Raw genomic sequence first — 13,704 nt, 5'->3', positions numbered from 1 at the left:
TTTCTCCTGAGAAGGGGTGATAAAGGGGATGGGTTAGTGGGGTGCATTCCAAAAGTATGACATGCCGATGAAGATGCATCCACCTGACAAAGATTGTTGTAGTTATCTCTGGCCCAGCTCCTGCCCCAAGGAATGTGCAGTGGATGTGGGGGAAACATCCACATTCCGCAGGCCTGTTTTGCTCCCAATGGAATCTGCCGATGAAGCCTCCTCTGACCAAGAAGACAGGGAAGAGGGGAGTTTGGCAGACAGTCCAGGAGGAGATCAATCATCTGTATCATCCCTGGATTCTGAACAAGAATTAATGACACATCCACGCAAGCATAGAGTGATGCATAGGAGACAACAACTGAAGGATTATTACAAGAGAAAATGAGGCCACCTGTGGTTGGGTGGGGCTGCTGTAATTAATGCTACAGATAAAAGTGCAACCTGGTGTTTTAGCCTCATGGCAGTTTATCTGATTCATTGTTTCATAAAGATTGTGGTTTTTGTGCTGTTCAAGATTGTGTGTGGACTCTCTGGACTTTAGAATTGGACTCAATTTCCCAGTTATTGGGTGAGCAATTGGATTGCATTTAACCTGTGCCTTGTGTGTACCAGAAAATCCTCTTGACATTTTAAAAGGGATCTGTTTCTGTTTTACTGTTTATAAAAACTTTTGGGTTTTCCTTTTATCGTGTGGTGTGTATCGTCCTGGACTAATTACCCTGTAATTACGGGCGGTTGAAACATGCCGGCAGAACAAAGATGGACAATGGGGATTGGGTGAATTGCAAGGGGGGCATTGTAATAGGCAACTACCACACCTTTTTCCTCAGACTTTGCTTTGCTTTCAATGCATTCACTTCTGATTTAGTAAAGATGTCCTCTGAAGTTCAAAATGGACTTTTCCTAAATTCTGAGTGAAGCCAATCTGACAGAAACAGACATGGTAAACCAATATCTATCAAAAGATCTTATCCCTCAGAAGGAGGCTGCAACCTTGAATTGGTATGCCAATTGGTATGAATTGGGATGCCAATAGACAATGACTAAGATTGAAAGTAAGTCAAATGAACATGGAAGGAACATAATGAAATTATACTGAAACCTAGGTTAGACTTACTTATACCATACTATACTATGCTTGAGCCTATACTAGAGACAGTTTGGTCTGGTGGTGAAGATGCTGACCTAGAAACCAGGAGACTATGAGTTCTAGTCCTGACTTAGGTATGGAAGCCTGCTGGTTTACTTTGGACAGTCACTCCAGGATTGTTGTTGTGGACAAAATAGGAGGAGGAAAGAATATCAGGTAAATTTGTTACCTTGAATTATTCATAAGAATAATCAAGGTGTATAAATAAACAAATAAATAAATAAGCAAGCAAACAAACAAACAAACAAACAAACAAATAAATAAATAAATAACTATGTACAATGGAGGTGTTAACGTACAAGTTATTTTTGAAGATGTTCCCTATGTACAGGAACCTATAGTAAGAGAAGATGAAGTTAGATTAAATACTCCAATCATTACAAGTTGAAGGATTAGAAGAGCTGATGAAATATTAATAGAAATAAATCCAAGCAACAAAGTAAAACTAGTAAAAGCTTTAATCAAACATGAGAGCACATCTGGAGAATGACACAATTGGGCACCAGATGGAAGAGGTCAGTCTACATACTAATATCAAAATATGTGCAAATTGTAGCACAATATCTTTAATTTCGCACGCTAGAAAAATAATGCTTAAGATCATCCCACACAAATTACAGCAAGGTACAGAAAAGAAAATGCCAGATGTTCAAGTTGGTTTTATGAAAGGCCAAGAAATAAAAAGAGATAGTGTTGCTCATGCATACTAAATAATTGAGAAAGCCCAAGAAATCAATACATGCTTCATTGATTGAAGAAAGGCTTTCAATTGTCTTGACCACAACAGGCTGTGGAATGTTCTTAAAGAAATGGAAATCCCAGAGCATCTCATTGTTTTTATGCAAAATCTATGCAAAAATCTATAGTCTGGATGGAACATGCATTCTGGTCCTAGGTTGGTGAAGAAGGGAAGCAAGGTTATGCACTCTCCCCTTATTTATTCATCATATACTGTATACAGGATATTTATTGGGAATCTAGGTTTGAAGAAGATAAGCATATTTTTAAAATCGGAGAAAGAACCATCAATAACCTGTGCTATGCTGATGACACCAATTTCATAGCTGAAAATGCAGGAAAAGTCAAGGAGCACTAAAATAACCACAGCCTTAGAATTGATAATAAAGATATTGGTGGTAGCTTCTGCCTTTCCTATCAACTATAAAGAAACTGACAACCAAGAAATATGCCATAGACTAGCCCTTGGTAGAATAGCAATGAACCTCTTTGGAAAGACAACCAGAGACTGTGATGTGTCTCTACTTACAAAGAACTTTGGGCTCAAGCTAAGTTGACTCCTCAGTGGGTGAGTTTATGATGATTTTCACTTCTGTTCACTATTTTATTGCTTAGAATATTTAGCGAGCATTGTTATTTTCTATTAAATGATTCTTTTTAAGAACTCCTGGTCCAATACCTGCTCAAGCAGGAAACTCTATACCATTTCTGAAAAATGGTTGTCCATCTCTTCTTAAAAACTTCTAATGATGGAGTAGCCACAACTTCTAAAGGCAAACTGTTTAACTGGTTCTTCCTGTCAGGAAATTTCTCCTTAGTTCTGTTCTGTCTGGGTGCCCCCAGACTTCAACACCAACTGGAAAAAGCAGCCAGACACGCTGGTAAAAGCAAAAGCACTTTATAGTTTGAAAAATAAACACAGAGAAAAACCTGTTCTTTCCAACAGGCAGGCTATGAGGCTTCACAGTAAAGTCCTGACGGCCAGACAATACAGCAGAGTTCTTGCTGGCACACACACCACTGTAGAGAATAAGCCCCCACGCCTTTTTCCCCAAGGTTTCAGCCTTCAAGGCCACAAGCCAGAATCAGAGACGCCAAAGATCACAGCCAGGTCCCAGGACTCCCAAAGATAATACTCCACAATACAGGAAGGGTGGGTCTGCCTTTTCAGCCTTTCTGGGGAGAACCACACCCAAACCCAGCTGTTACCTATTTAGGACTGGAAGTACCTGGCTAATTGTCCCCTTCGTTGTGTTGCTCTTCTCTGCCTGTGATCGATGATGGCTTGAGCATTTTCATCTAAGGACTCCAGGCTGCTTGCTGGGGAGAGCTCCACCCCGGGGGATTCTGGCTGTTCTCCCTCTCCCTCGGCCTGATATTCCTCCTCCCCTTCTGCCTGGGCCTCCTCCTCCTCCTCCTGTTCCTCATCCTCCCCCTCTGAGCAGGGAGCCGGCAGAGGTTCAGCCGTTCCCTGAGGAGCCTCAGACGGAATCACAACAAGTTCTAGGTTGCTTCTCTCCCTGATTAGTTTCCCTTCATTGCTTCTTGTTGCCTTCAGGTGCTCTGGAAAATAGCTTGACCCGTCTTTCTTTGTGGCAGCTCCTCAAATTTTGGAAGACTACTATCATGTTACTCTTAATTCTTCTTTTCATTAGACTAAACATACCCAGTTCCTGCAACCATTCTTCATATGTTTTAGCCTCTAGTCCCCTAATCATCTTTGTTGCTCTTCTTTGCACTTTTTCTACAGTCTCATCATCTTTTTTATATCATGGTGACCAAAATTGGATACAATATTTCAAGTGTGGTCTTACCAAGGCATTATAAAGCGGAGTAACTCTTCTGGTGATCTTGATTCTGTCCCCCTGTTAATGTAACCTAGAATTGCTTTGGCTTTTCAAAAAACATCTTTCTGTATTCTTCCCAGAATCATATTCTTTGAGCTGAGTGACCACATAAATTCACTCACAAATAAATAATCTAAATCAAGGGTTTCTCTAATAACATTCTGTCACAAAATGAAAAGGAAAGCTGGACTTTGAGGAAGAAGAGTGGAAAGAGCATTGACACTTCTGAACACTGGTGTGGGTCTGTGGGAGAATACAAGAAACAAACTGAATGCAGAACAAATCAATTTAGTGTTAAATGACCTACTTAAATATTTTGGAGTCATTATACAAATGCCTTGGTCTCTAATGTTGAGAAAGTTGGACGTACAATAAATAGAAGAAGCAGACCATTAGCAAAGTGGCTAGAATTGATTACAATGGTGGTGGTGGGTACACCATTGGAGGAACTGATGGGCCAGGTTGGGAAAAGATCAATTTGACAATGATCCCCAAGGATTGGCAACAACTTGAAGGCACATAATCATTTAAAAAAACACAAAAAATAGTTATAAGCTCCTGCAACTAGTATTGGTCCAGTGCTACTAGTTTGAAAACTTCATGCCACCAATAAACGTTGGTTAAGGCACTAAGCTAGAAACCAGGAGACTGTGAGTTCTAGACCTCCTGTAACAGCTGTGTGATCTTGTGCCAGCCATTCTCTCTCAACCCAACTCATCTCATAAGGTGGTTGTTGTGGGCAAGGAGTACTGTACTTTTGCCACCTTCAATAACAACAACAACAACAATGTGATACCCATTGTCATTGGGGCACTTGGTACCATGTCCAATAATTTTATAAAATGCATCAAGAAATTGCAACTTCCTGCAACAATACAAGCGAAACTGCAAAAAACTGTGCTACTTGGAACATTTTAATATTTGGTTGATACCTAGAATTGCTGGCAGCAACCCAATTCAACTATTAGTGTCAGTCAGTAATATTTGTGATATATTTTTAAATGTTCAGTTGATTGAGTTTCATGTTTAATGAATAAAAGAGATGATAATAATAATAATAACAACAACAACGAATATAAATAACTAAAAACTTAAAAAGTGGCTTTGAATAGTTATAGTCACAGTGAAAGCAAGCTCAGTGGTAGGAGAAATTGTTTAGGATCTTTGCTTACTATTTAGAAACCCTAGCTTTGTTCCAGCATGAGTACAGATGATTAAAAAAAACCCTAGATTTAAAAAAATGGAACTAAAACAGATTGTAGGGTTTTGGGGAAGGGTAGGGCTGATTCTTTTCAATTAGCGATGATCAAAATTTATTAAAGAACCTCCCCAGAATCATGCAGTTATACATCCACACCAGCGCCTGGTGTTAAAATTAAAAAGTGATTGCTTGCATTTAGTAATGTTGTACCCTATTAATATGAATTTGTGTTCCAATGGGGAAGAGATCCAGCTGGGGTGTGAAAAATTTGCCACAGTTTGCATCAAATGGTTTGTCTAATTTATAATTTGATTTTAGAATAGCTAAGATTCTTCCTTCTTTGAAGTATCAGCGCCATCTGCTCTGAGCCCAAAGTGCTGGAGAAGCACAGACACCAGAGAAAGTATTTCCTAATTTGTCTATTGATCTTGCAGTTGTTAAGCTACAATAGTGTCTTCACAGTTAGCTGTTTCAATGCTCCCTGCTCCTCAATGCCATCTGCTATATCCTACAAACAAATCCTGGATCAAAGATCTCTGCAATGTTTGGAAATCCTTGAATGAGCATGAAGGGGTATCTTTACAAACAGATACCCCTTCATGCTCACTCAATTCAGAGTTGCTCTTTTAAATACAGAATGCATCAGTGATCATTCACAAATACTATTCCGTAATGGGATCTGAGAATAATTTTGGGAGATGGGAGGAATAGCCGCGGCTTGGAAGATCAGAAAAATCTGAGTCCAAAGAAGGGATGTGAGTAGATAAAGCATCTCATGAGGCATTGTCCCCTAGTTATCTGGAAAGTAAAGGTAAGGGAGGAAAGAGATGCTTTCAGTCTTGCAAGGTTCTATTACTTTAACATTTCAAATAGCCATCATGTGGAGTTGTTAGAGGCTTTGGCCTGCCAGTAGTAACAGTATACATGGTTTTGATTTTCTGTCTGGACTATAGGGATGGTGTTCACTTACCTTCCCTATCGGTTCACAAATGTGAGTGTCTGTGCACTCGCTTCACTTGTGCGGGCCACCTCCACACACATGCAAAGCTTTCCGCTCATGCGTTTTACTTGCACATGCACTTTCCATGCATATGCCCAGCCTCAAAAATAGGATGCCATAGAGCCAGGATTGGAAGGGGGGGGGGGCAGAGGGATGGGCATAATTTCCACTCTACCAGTCCGGGCAAACTGGTCAGAACTAGTAGACTACCACCTCTGCTGGACTACCTGAAAGAGTTGATGCATATCTAGAAAAAATGAAGGAAACTAGTCCATATTTAGGGAACGTCAACCAAAATGGCTCCAAAGCTTAAGCCAAGAGGGTTTAAAAAAAACCAAACTGTTGACCCATCAGTACACAAGAATGGCACCAGGTTGTCTGCAATTCCCTTAGTGTTAGATCTAAATGTTTGACTTTCTTTCTTTCTTTCTTTCTTTCTTTCTTTCTTTCTTTCTTTCTTTCTTTCTTTCTTTCTTTGCTTGCTTGCTTGCTTGTTTATTATTTACTTACTTACTTACTTACTTACTTACTTACTTACTTACTTACTTACTTACTTACTTACTTATTGTATTTGTATGCCGCTCCTCTCCGAGGACTCGGGGCAGCTCACAACATATAAAGAAAATATAACAATACATTTGAATCAGTTCTAATACAATTAAAAACATTCATTACCATTCACTCCGTGAAACACACTAAAACACTCGTTGGTCAGGGGGCAAGGATCTAAGGGCCCCAGGCCTGGTGGCATAAATGAGTCTTAAGACTCTTGCGGAAGGCAAGGAGGGTGGGAGCAGTGTGAATCTCCAGGGGGAGCTGATTCCAGAGGGCCGGCGCCCCCATAGAGAAGGCTCTTCCCTTAGGTCCTGCCAACTGACATTGTTTGGTTGATGGGACCCTGAGGAAGCCAACTCTGTGGGACCTGACTGGATGCTGGGATTCGTGCGGCAGAAGGCGGTCTCAGAGGTAATCTGGTCCAATGCCATATATTTCCTCCTCCCTAATTGAACTAAAAAACCCTCAACTAAAATGTCTTTCAACTCCCCCCTGTTGAGCCTCCTTCCTTTCAGGCATTGATTATGGCATCGGACCAGAATATCTCCGGGACCGCCTTCTGCCGCATGAATCCCAGCAACCAGTTAGGTCCCACAGAGTTGGCCTTTTCTGGGTCCCTTCGATGAAACATTGTCATCTGGCGGGACCCAGGGGAAGAGCCTTCTCTGTGGCGGCCCCGACCCTCTGGAATCAACTCCCCCCGGAGATTAGGACTGCCCCACTCCCCTTGCCTTTCACAAACTCCTCAAAACCCACTTCTGTCATCAGGCATGGGGAAATTGATTCCTCTGGGCCGTTTCCACTTTATGTATGGTCTGCATGATCTGTATGATTGTTTTTTTATATTAAGGGTTTTAAATTTGTTTCAATCATTGGATTTGTATTGTTTCTTGTTGTGAGCTGCTCCGAGTCTTTGGAGAGGGACGCCATATAAATCTAATAAATAAAATAAATAAAATAAATAAATAAACAAATAAATGGTGTGGGGCTTCCTCCTACTCAGTGTTACCTCGGACAATGACAAGGCACTTTTCATTAATCCTTCTATTTACACACTCCATGTCACAGAAGGGTATGTGACCCTGGGTATGTGCGTGTGTGTGTGTCTGTGAGAGATGATGCTCATGGAGTGATGTACAATGAACAGTAGTTTTCCAGGATGGAGGGACCACATTTCAGAAAGAGGAGGAAGACAAGAGGCAGCACATAGGTGACAGAGGAAAAGAGCAAAGAAACTACTCCCTAGAATCTTCCAAGCCATATCTGTTAGGCTGCGGATAAAAAAGATTTTGTCTGGCAAGAGTCTGTCTACTATGTTAAAGCAAACCAAGAGCTGAATTCTGACTGAATTGTTCCACATTGTTCTTGGACTTTGCCCGACAGGTCTTACCTATCTTTGAAAAAAACCCAAAACACTAGAGAAACCTGAGCTATATTTATTTATTTACTGAATTTATATGCCACCCCACTCCGAGGACTCCGAGGACTTATATATTCATATGAATATATATTCATATATTCATGGTATGTGATGACGGATGTTGGTATTGGTAGAGTGAAATTTTTATCAAAATTTATCAATTCCAACCCCATGAAGAATAAAGTACCTCCTCCAAAGCACATCAAACTTGAAACTGCTTTCACAAACTTCCACTTCAAAATGTCTATCAGATGATCAATTTTTCTAGTACATTTGCTAGGGCACTAATTACTCCCTTGAACCAATACATTAGCCCGAAGAGCTTAAATATTGTGAAAAGAGCTCCAAGGCTACAAGTATAGCTTGAGTCCAAGGTTACACATTCTGCTCATCTGCACAACTGCTGTGGTCTGATTAGCTTTGGAAATATATGCATGTGTAAGGGGGTGGATGGGGGTGTTATTTATGCAGTTTCTGGCTGCATTCTCAATCTTAAGAACCAGGATTCAAAACAGCAAGAAAAATCACCAAGAATAAAGTAACACCTTAAAAAGTAGTTGGGACATGGAAATGGCATAACTTGAGTATCTAAAACAATGGCTCTGTTGCATTTTTCATCAACTTGCTATATTTATATGACTACTGTGCTACTCTAGAAGAGAGGGGGACTAGCATTGGATGCTATGCATTTTTAATCTGAGAAGCAGACAAAACCACATCACTTTATATGACACTGTCACTGTTCTCTTGAAACACAATGTATTCCAGCATTCCTGCTGGCACATGGGTAACAAGCAAGTCAGATACAAAAATGTAATATTCAGGAGCAATGAAATCTTGAGGACAGAGGGAAGAAGACTTTGCTGTTGATAGAATAGAAATCAGACTAGAGCTAGAAGGGACATCGGAGGTCTTCTAGTCCAGCCCCTTGCTCAGGCAGGAGAGCCTACCATTTCAGACAGTGATCCCTGTTCAGTCTCTTCTTAAAAACCTCCAGTGATGAAGCATTGACGACTTTGGAAGATAGACTGTTTCACTGGTGAATTGTCCTCACTATTAGGATGTTTCTTATCAATCCCAGGTTAGAATTGGATTTATATGGCCTCAGAAAAGTTGTTATAATAATTCACAAAAAGTATGATGAAAACTATAGATGTAGAGCAGTTTTAGCAGCAATTTTCACTTTGGCCCCATATGTCATTTTTTTTTACCTGTAAGGTCATCAGAAAGGCTTAAATCAGGGATAGGCAAAGTTGGCTCTTCTATGACTTGTGGACTTCAACTCCCAGAATTCCTGACCCAATCATGCCAGCTCAGGAATTCTGGCAGTTGAAGTCCACATGCCAGAGTCTACATATCAAGAGCCAATTTTGCTACCCGAGGCTTAAATAAGTACCTTTATTTAATGAATCAAAATAAAATACCTTAAACCAATGAAAGCATATCAGCCATCTACTGTTTCAAAACAACCATAATGTTTCCAAGTAAAGGGGAAAAAAAGGAAAGGGAATTGAGCGAAAAAGGAAGACGTTCAGTTTTTCGGAAAGACAGCTCCTCTTAAAAACTTCTTCTATCTCCCATCTAACATTTTGATCGATAGCCACAACATGTCTGAATGGCTGCAGTGGCATTCGTGAAGTTGTGCCAAGAAAGGATAAGGGGGAGCTTTACTAGAACATAGCATATCTCTCAGTTAATGTCAGACACAGGCAACCAGATCTGCATGTGTTGGATTTAAATTAGCTACTTTATTGTATTCTGCCTATAATACAGGAATCTCTCCAGATTGCTTGCCTTCTCTTGGATACAAACAGATAAGATCCTGTGGAACTTGGCGCACGTGTGTGTATGTTGACCCCTAGATTTCCTGCAGCTGTGCAGTGACTCAAAGCTAATTCTCCACTTGATCCCTCCTGCTTGCCTGGCTGGCAGATTCTGAATGATTCATAAGACAGAGAACAATCACCCCTCAGGTACCTGAAAATATTTGTGCTTGGAAAAGCCTACCAAATGCAGAGGCCAGACTACCATTCAGACAATATTTGTTACGGGTATAAGATTTGAACTTCCTGTGCCTTGCATGGTCAAGCATAGTTAATATTCTGGTCCAATCTAAATGGTTTGTTTTTTCCCCAAAACTATTTTCTTTCTGAGCACCCAACCAGTGAAGGGCTGCAATTTTTTTTATTACCACACTATGGTCGTGGCTTATTTTGTGGGTGTGGCTTGCTGGCCATGTGACCAGATGGGAGTGGCTTGATAATCATGTGACCAGTGGGTGGCTTAAAGATCATGTGACTGGCTTAAAGGTGGCCAACTTGACGTCACTCACATCAAGTGTTTGGGTTAGGGTTAGGGTGCCTGGCCTCTCCTCACCTCAAAGAGATACAATTTCCCTTATTATTACTGAACATCCAAAATATACTATTTAATTCTATGTATTGTTCTGTCGGGCTCTCTGGTAGACTCCTCCCAAAAATTCACAGGTACAAATTTCAGACACACACACATTTGAAAATTCAAAACAATGTTCTTTATAATGAAAATTCACTTAAGCCCTCTTTTGGTATAGCAAAGAGCACTGGTCTCCAAAGAAACTGTTAATTTGTACAAGTCCCTTATTAGTTCTGTGATACTTAGCTTGCCGCTGTGAGGCAATTCACAGTCCTTCTTCTTTCACAAAGTGAAACACACTTTGCTCTGGTTTAGTTTCAAAGAAGGGAAAAATCAGCACACAAAAGGTCAAAGTCAGTAAAGCAGTCACGAAACACAACAATCAGATAATCCTCCACAATAGCCAAAACCACAGGCTGCTCTTTATAGCAGCCTCACTCGCTCTCCGCATGCGTGGCTGTATCATTAACTCTTGTTCTGAATCCAAGAAGGAGCTAGATAATGGATCTCCTTCTGAGCTGTCTGCCACACTCTCCTCCTCCCTGTCACTCATGTCTTCTTGGTCAGAGGAGCCTTCATCAGCAGATTCCACCAGGGGCAAAACAGGCCTGCAGCATGTGGATGTCTCCCCCACATCCACAGTCCTTGGGGCAGGAGCTGGGCCAGAGCTAACCACAACATGTATATATGCCATATATGTACATACATATTACACACAGGCACACAAAACTATACATTATCTATTATATAAAGTGTATGTACACATACACACAAGCCCACACAGCTCTTCTAAAATTATACACATTCAACGTCATTTACTGCAATAGGAAAAACATACCCAGAGCCCAAAAGGGAAAAAAAAGAAAAAAAATCATTTTTCCCCCCATGTACCTGACCAAAACTTTTCTACTGGTTCTGCATACCTGACCGTACCTGTAGGAGCCCATCACTGCACCCAACCCTGCTGCCTGAGGCCGCCACTCTGATAAGTTTGGTTGGGAGAATGGAAACAGGAAAACTAAAGAGAAAGTAGTAAAACAGGAGTAGACCGATGAAAAAACCAATATCAACAGTGAATTATATTGTGGGTAAATATCAGGTAGGTTTATGTGTACAGTGTGAAACAAAGAAAAGGTAAATAGAAGTGAATTGAAGATGGGAGCAAACTCCCTGTTTATTCAACCCTATCCCCATCCAAGTATTGGGACCGGGGAAGGAACATGTTTAAAAAGCATGAATAATGAAACAGGTAGTTTAGCTCAAAGAGAAGGTAAACAGAAAGAAAGAGACAGGTATGCAGAAGTAAATTAATAAAATGGAAGCCCTGGTATTCTTTGGCAGGTATTCACAGAAATGTGTTTGTTTCTGAGAGTTGATGCAGTATAAACTTTATCTTTATATATCAGTCTCCTTTAACCTTCATCTCTCTATTGCTTCTACCTCTGTTTTTGCTATATCAAAAGCAGAAGTCAGGGACTTTTCCTATTTATTATAGTAATCTGTAAACTGATCAAGGCAGAAATTGGTCTAGGTTACACTTAAATATAAGTACTAAGTGTTATTTGAAACTCTTGCTTTCTTGCTCTCCTATTGCTTTTTCTTAATCTGCTAAAGGAAAGGTATAACATTAATGTTTCAAAGCATGCCATTTAAATAAAGCAATGGGGAAATTAGTGTGCAACATGGATGAAAAGTTACCAAGGGGAAAAAATATTCCTAGCTAGATCTCAGCTATCCCTACCAGCTGTATGGAAATTCCCCAGCAGATCAGTGGGAACCTGATCTGATATCCCTTTATCACTCCAGCTGGCAACTACTCCAAACATCTAAGTGGTCAATCATTCTCTGTGCCGGGTGCAGAATGGGAGACGCGACACCCAGTGGCAGCATAATAGTAACTGACATTGTCATTATTCCGTTGGAGCAAGGGACAGAGATGATTGGCATTTTGTCAAGAACAAACCTCAGTGACTTGTCTGTGATTGATGGGCTGAGGGTATCAACAGGCCATTTCCAATTCATTCCAGGCAATCAACAGCTGCCCAGGAGAAGAGTAATTCGTTCCCCTCTTCCCCCACCAACAATCTGCTATTTTCCTCCCAGCAACCAAAAATATCCAAGTGACACCTGACACGGTTGTCTACAAATCACTGCCAGTCCAGACTGCTGTGTCTGGCAGAGGTGACAGGAGAAGAGGGTGATCTGAACACTGTTGCTACTTTTGAGCCGTGAAGACTCTTGGGAGCAAAATTTGAGAGGCTGCTTTACTCCTAGGACCCTCCGACAAAGATATGCCATGCTTCCGCCCCACTCTCTCCTTCAAGCATAGCCTGATATGTTGCCTGACATCCGCCCCCCCCTTCTTTTAACACCATACACTTCTGTGCTTATACTCAAAATTCCCTTATCCAAAGGTCTGGTTTGGCTAAGGGGAGCCCAAACTCACATCCTTCTTCATCCAAGGATATTACTATAAAATGTTTAATAAGCCAATGGTTATTTTTTGTGTTTGGTTCCAGGTTATTCCGGTCACACCACGAGACTATTTATTCCACCTCCCATGTGTATACGGTTTCATCGTTGTTTCAAATGAGACCAGTCATTGTTGTATCATCTGCAAACTTCAGTAGTTTAACAGATGGAAGATTTGAGATGCAGTCATTGGTACCACTAGTTGATTTAGTTTAGTTAGAAGAATATCTGGTATGATGTTATTGAATGATGAAATAAAGTCTAGAAAGTGGACCTTGCATAGGTCTTTGGAGATTCAAGATGTTGTAGGATGTAGTTCACAGCCATATTAATAGCATTATCTGTCGATCTATTAGATCAGTGTGCAAATTTCAGAGGGTCTAACAGTGGATCTGTGATGGTTTTCAAGTGGGACATCACTAGCCTTTCAAAGGTTTTCATAACTACAGATATTAGAACAACTGCTTTGCAATCATTCAGTTCCTTGATGGAGGGCTTGAGATGATAGTGGAGCACTTGAATCAGGAAGCAACATGGCATATCTCTAGTGATTTGTTGAAGATTTGGGTGAAGATGTGGGGGGGCAATTGATCAGCACAGACTTTTAAGCAAGAAGGAGTTATCTTATCTGAGATGCTTCTTTTCTTGGCTTCTGTCTGTGAAATAGATCTTGCACTTCCTTTTCTGTGATCATCAGGGGTTGTGAATCCAATGGGATGGGGTCACTTGTAGGAGTTTTACCTGTTGTTGGTGTGTCTGGTATGGAGGTTGTGGAGATAGGTAGTTTCCTTTCAAACCTGAAGTAGAACACATTCAGGTCATCTGTCAGTTGCTTATTTCCTTCAATTTAGGAAGGATATTTGCCATAACCGGTGATATTTTAAAGAGTTTTCCACATGTTTGCTGGCTCATTTGTTGAGAACTGATTCCTTAGCT

At 40.7% G+C, this 13,704-nt stretch overlaps 1 protein-coding gene across 5 annotated transcripts in view; it reads right to left on the bottom strand.

Annotated features, from left to right (window-relative positions):
- Positions 1-13,704, bottom strand: part of SDK2 (sidekick cell adhesion molecule 2) — a 543,580-nt gene that overhangs the window by 264,361 nt on the left and 265,515 nt on the right. The window lies entirely within an intron of this gene.

The sequence above is a fragment of the Erythrolamprus reginae genome, chromosome 2, assembly GCF_031021105.1.
Source record: "Erythrolamprus reginae isolate rEryReg1 chromosome 2, rEryReg1.hap1, whole genome shotgun sequence".
NCBI lineage: Eukaryota > Metazoa > Chordata > Lepidosauria > Squamata > Dipsadidae > Erythrolamprus > Erythrolamprus reginae.
This window is presented reverse-complemented; position numbering and strand designations above follow the sequence as displayed.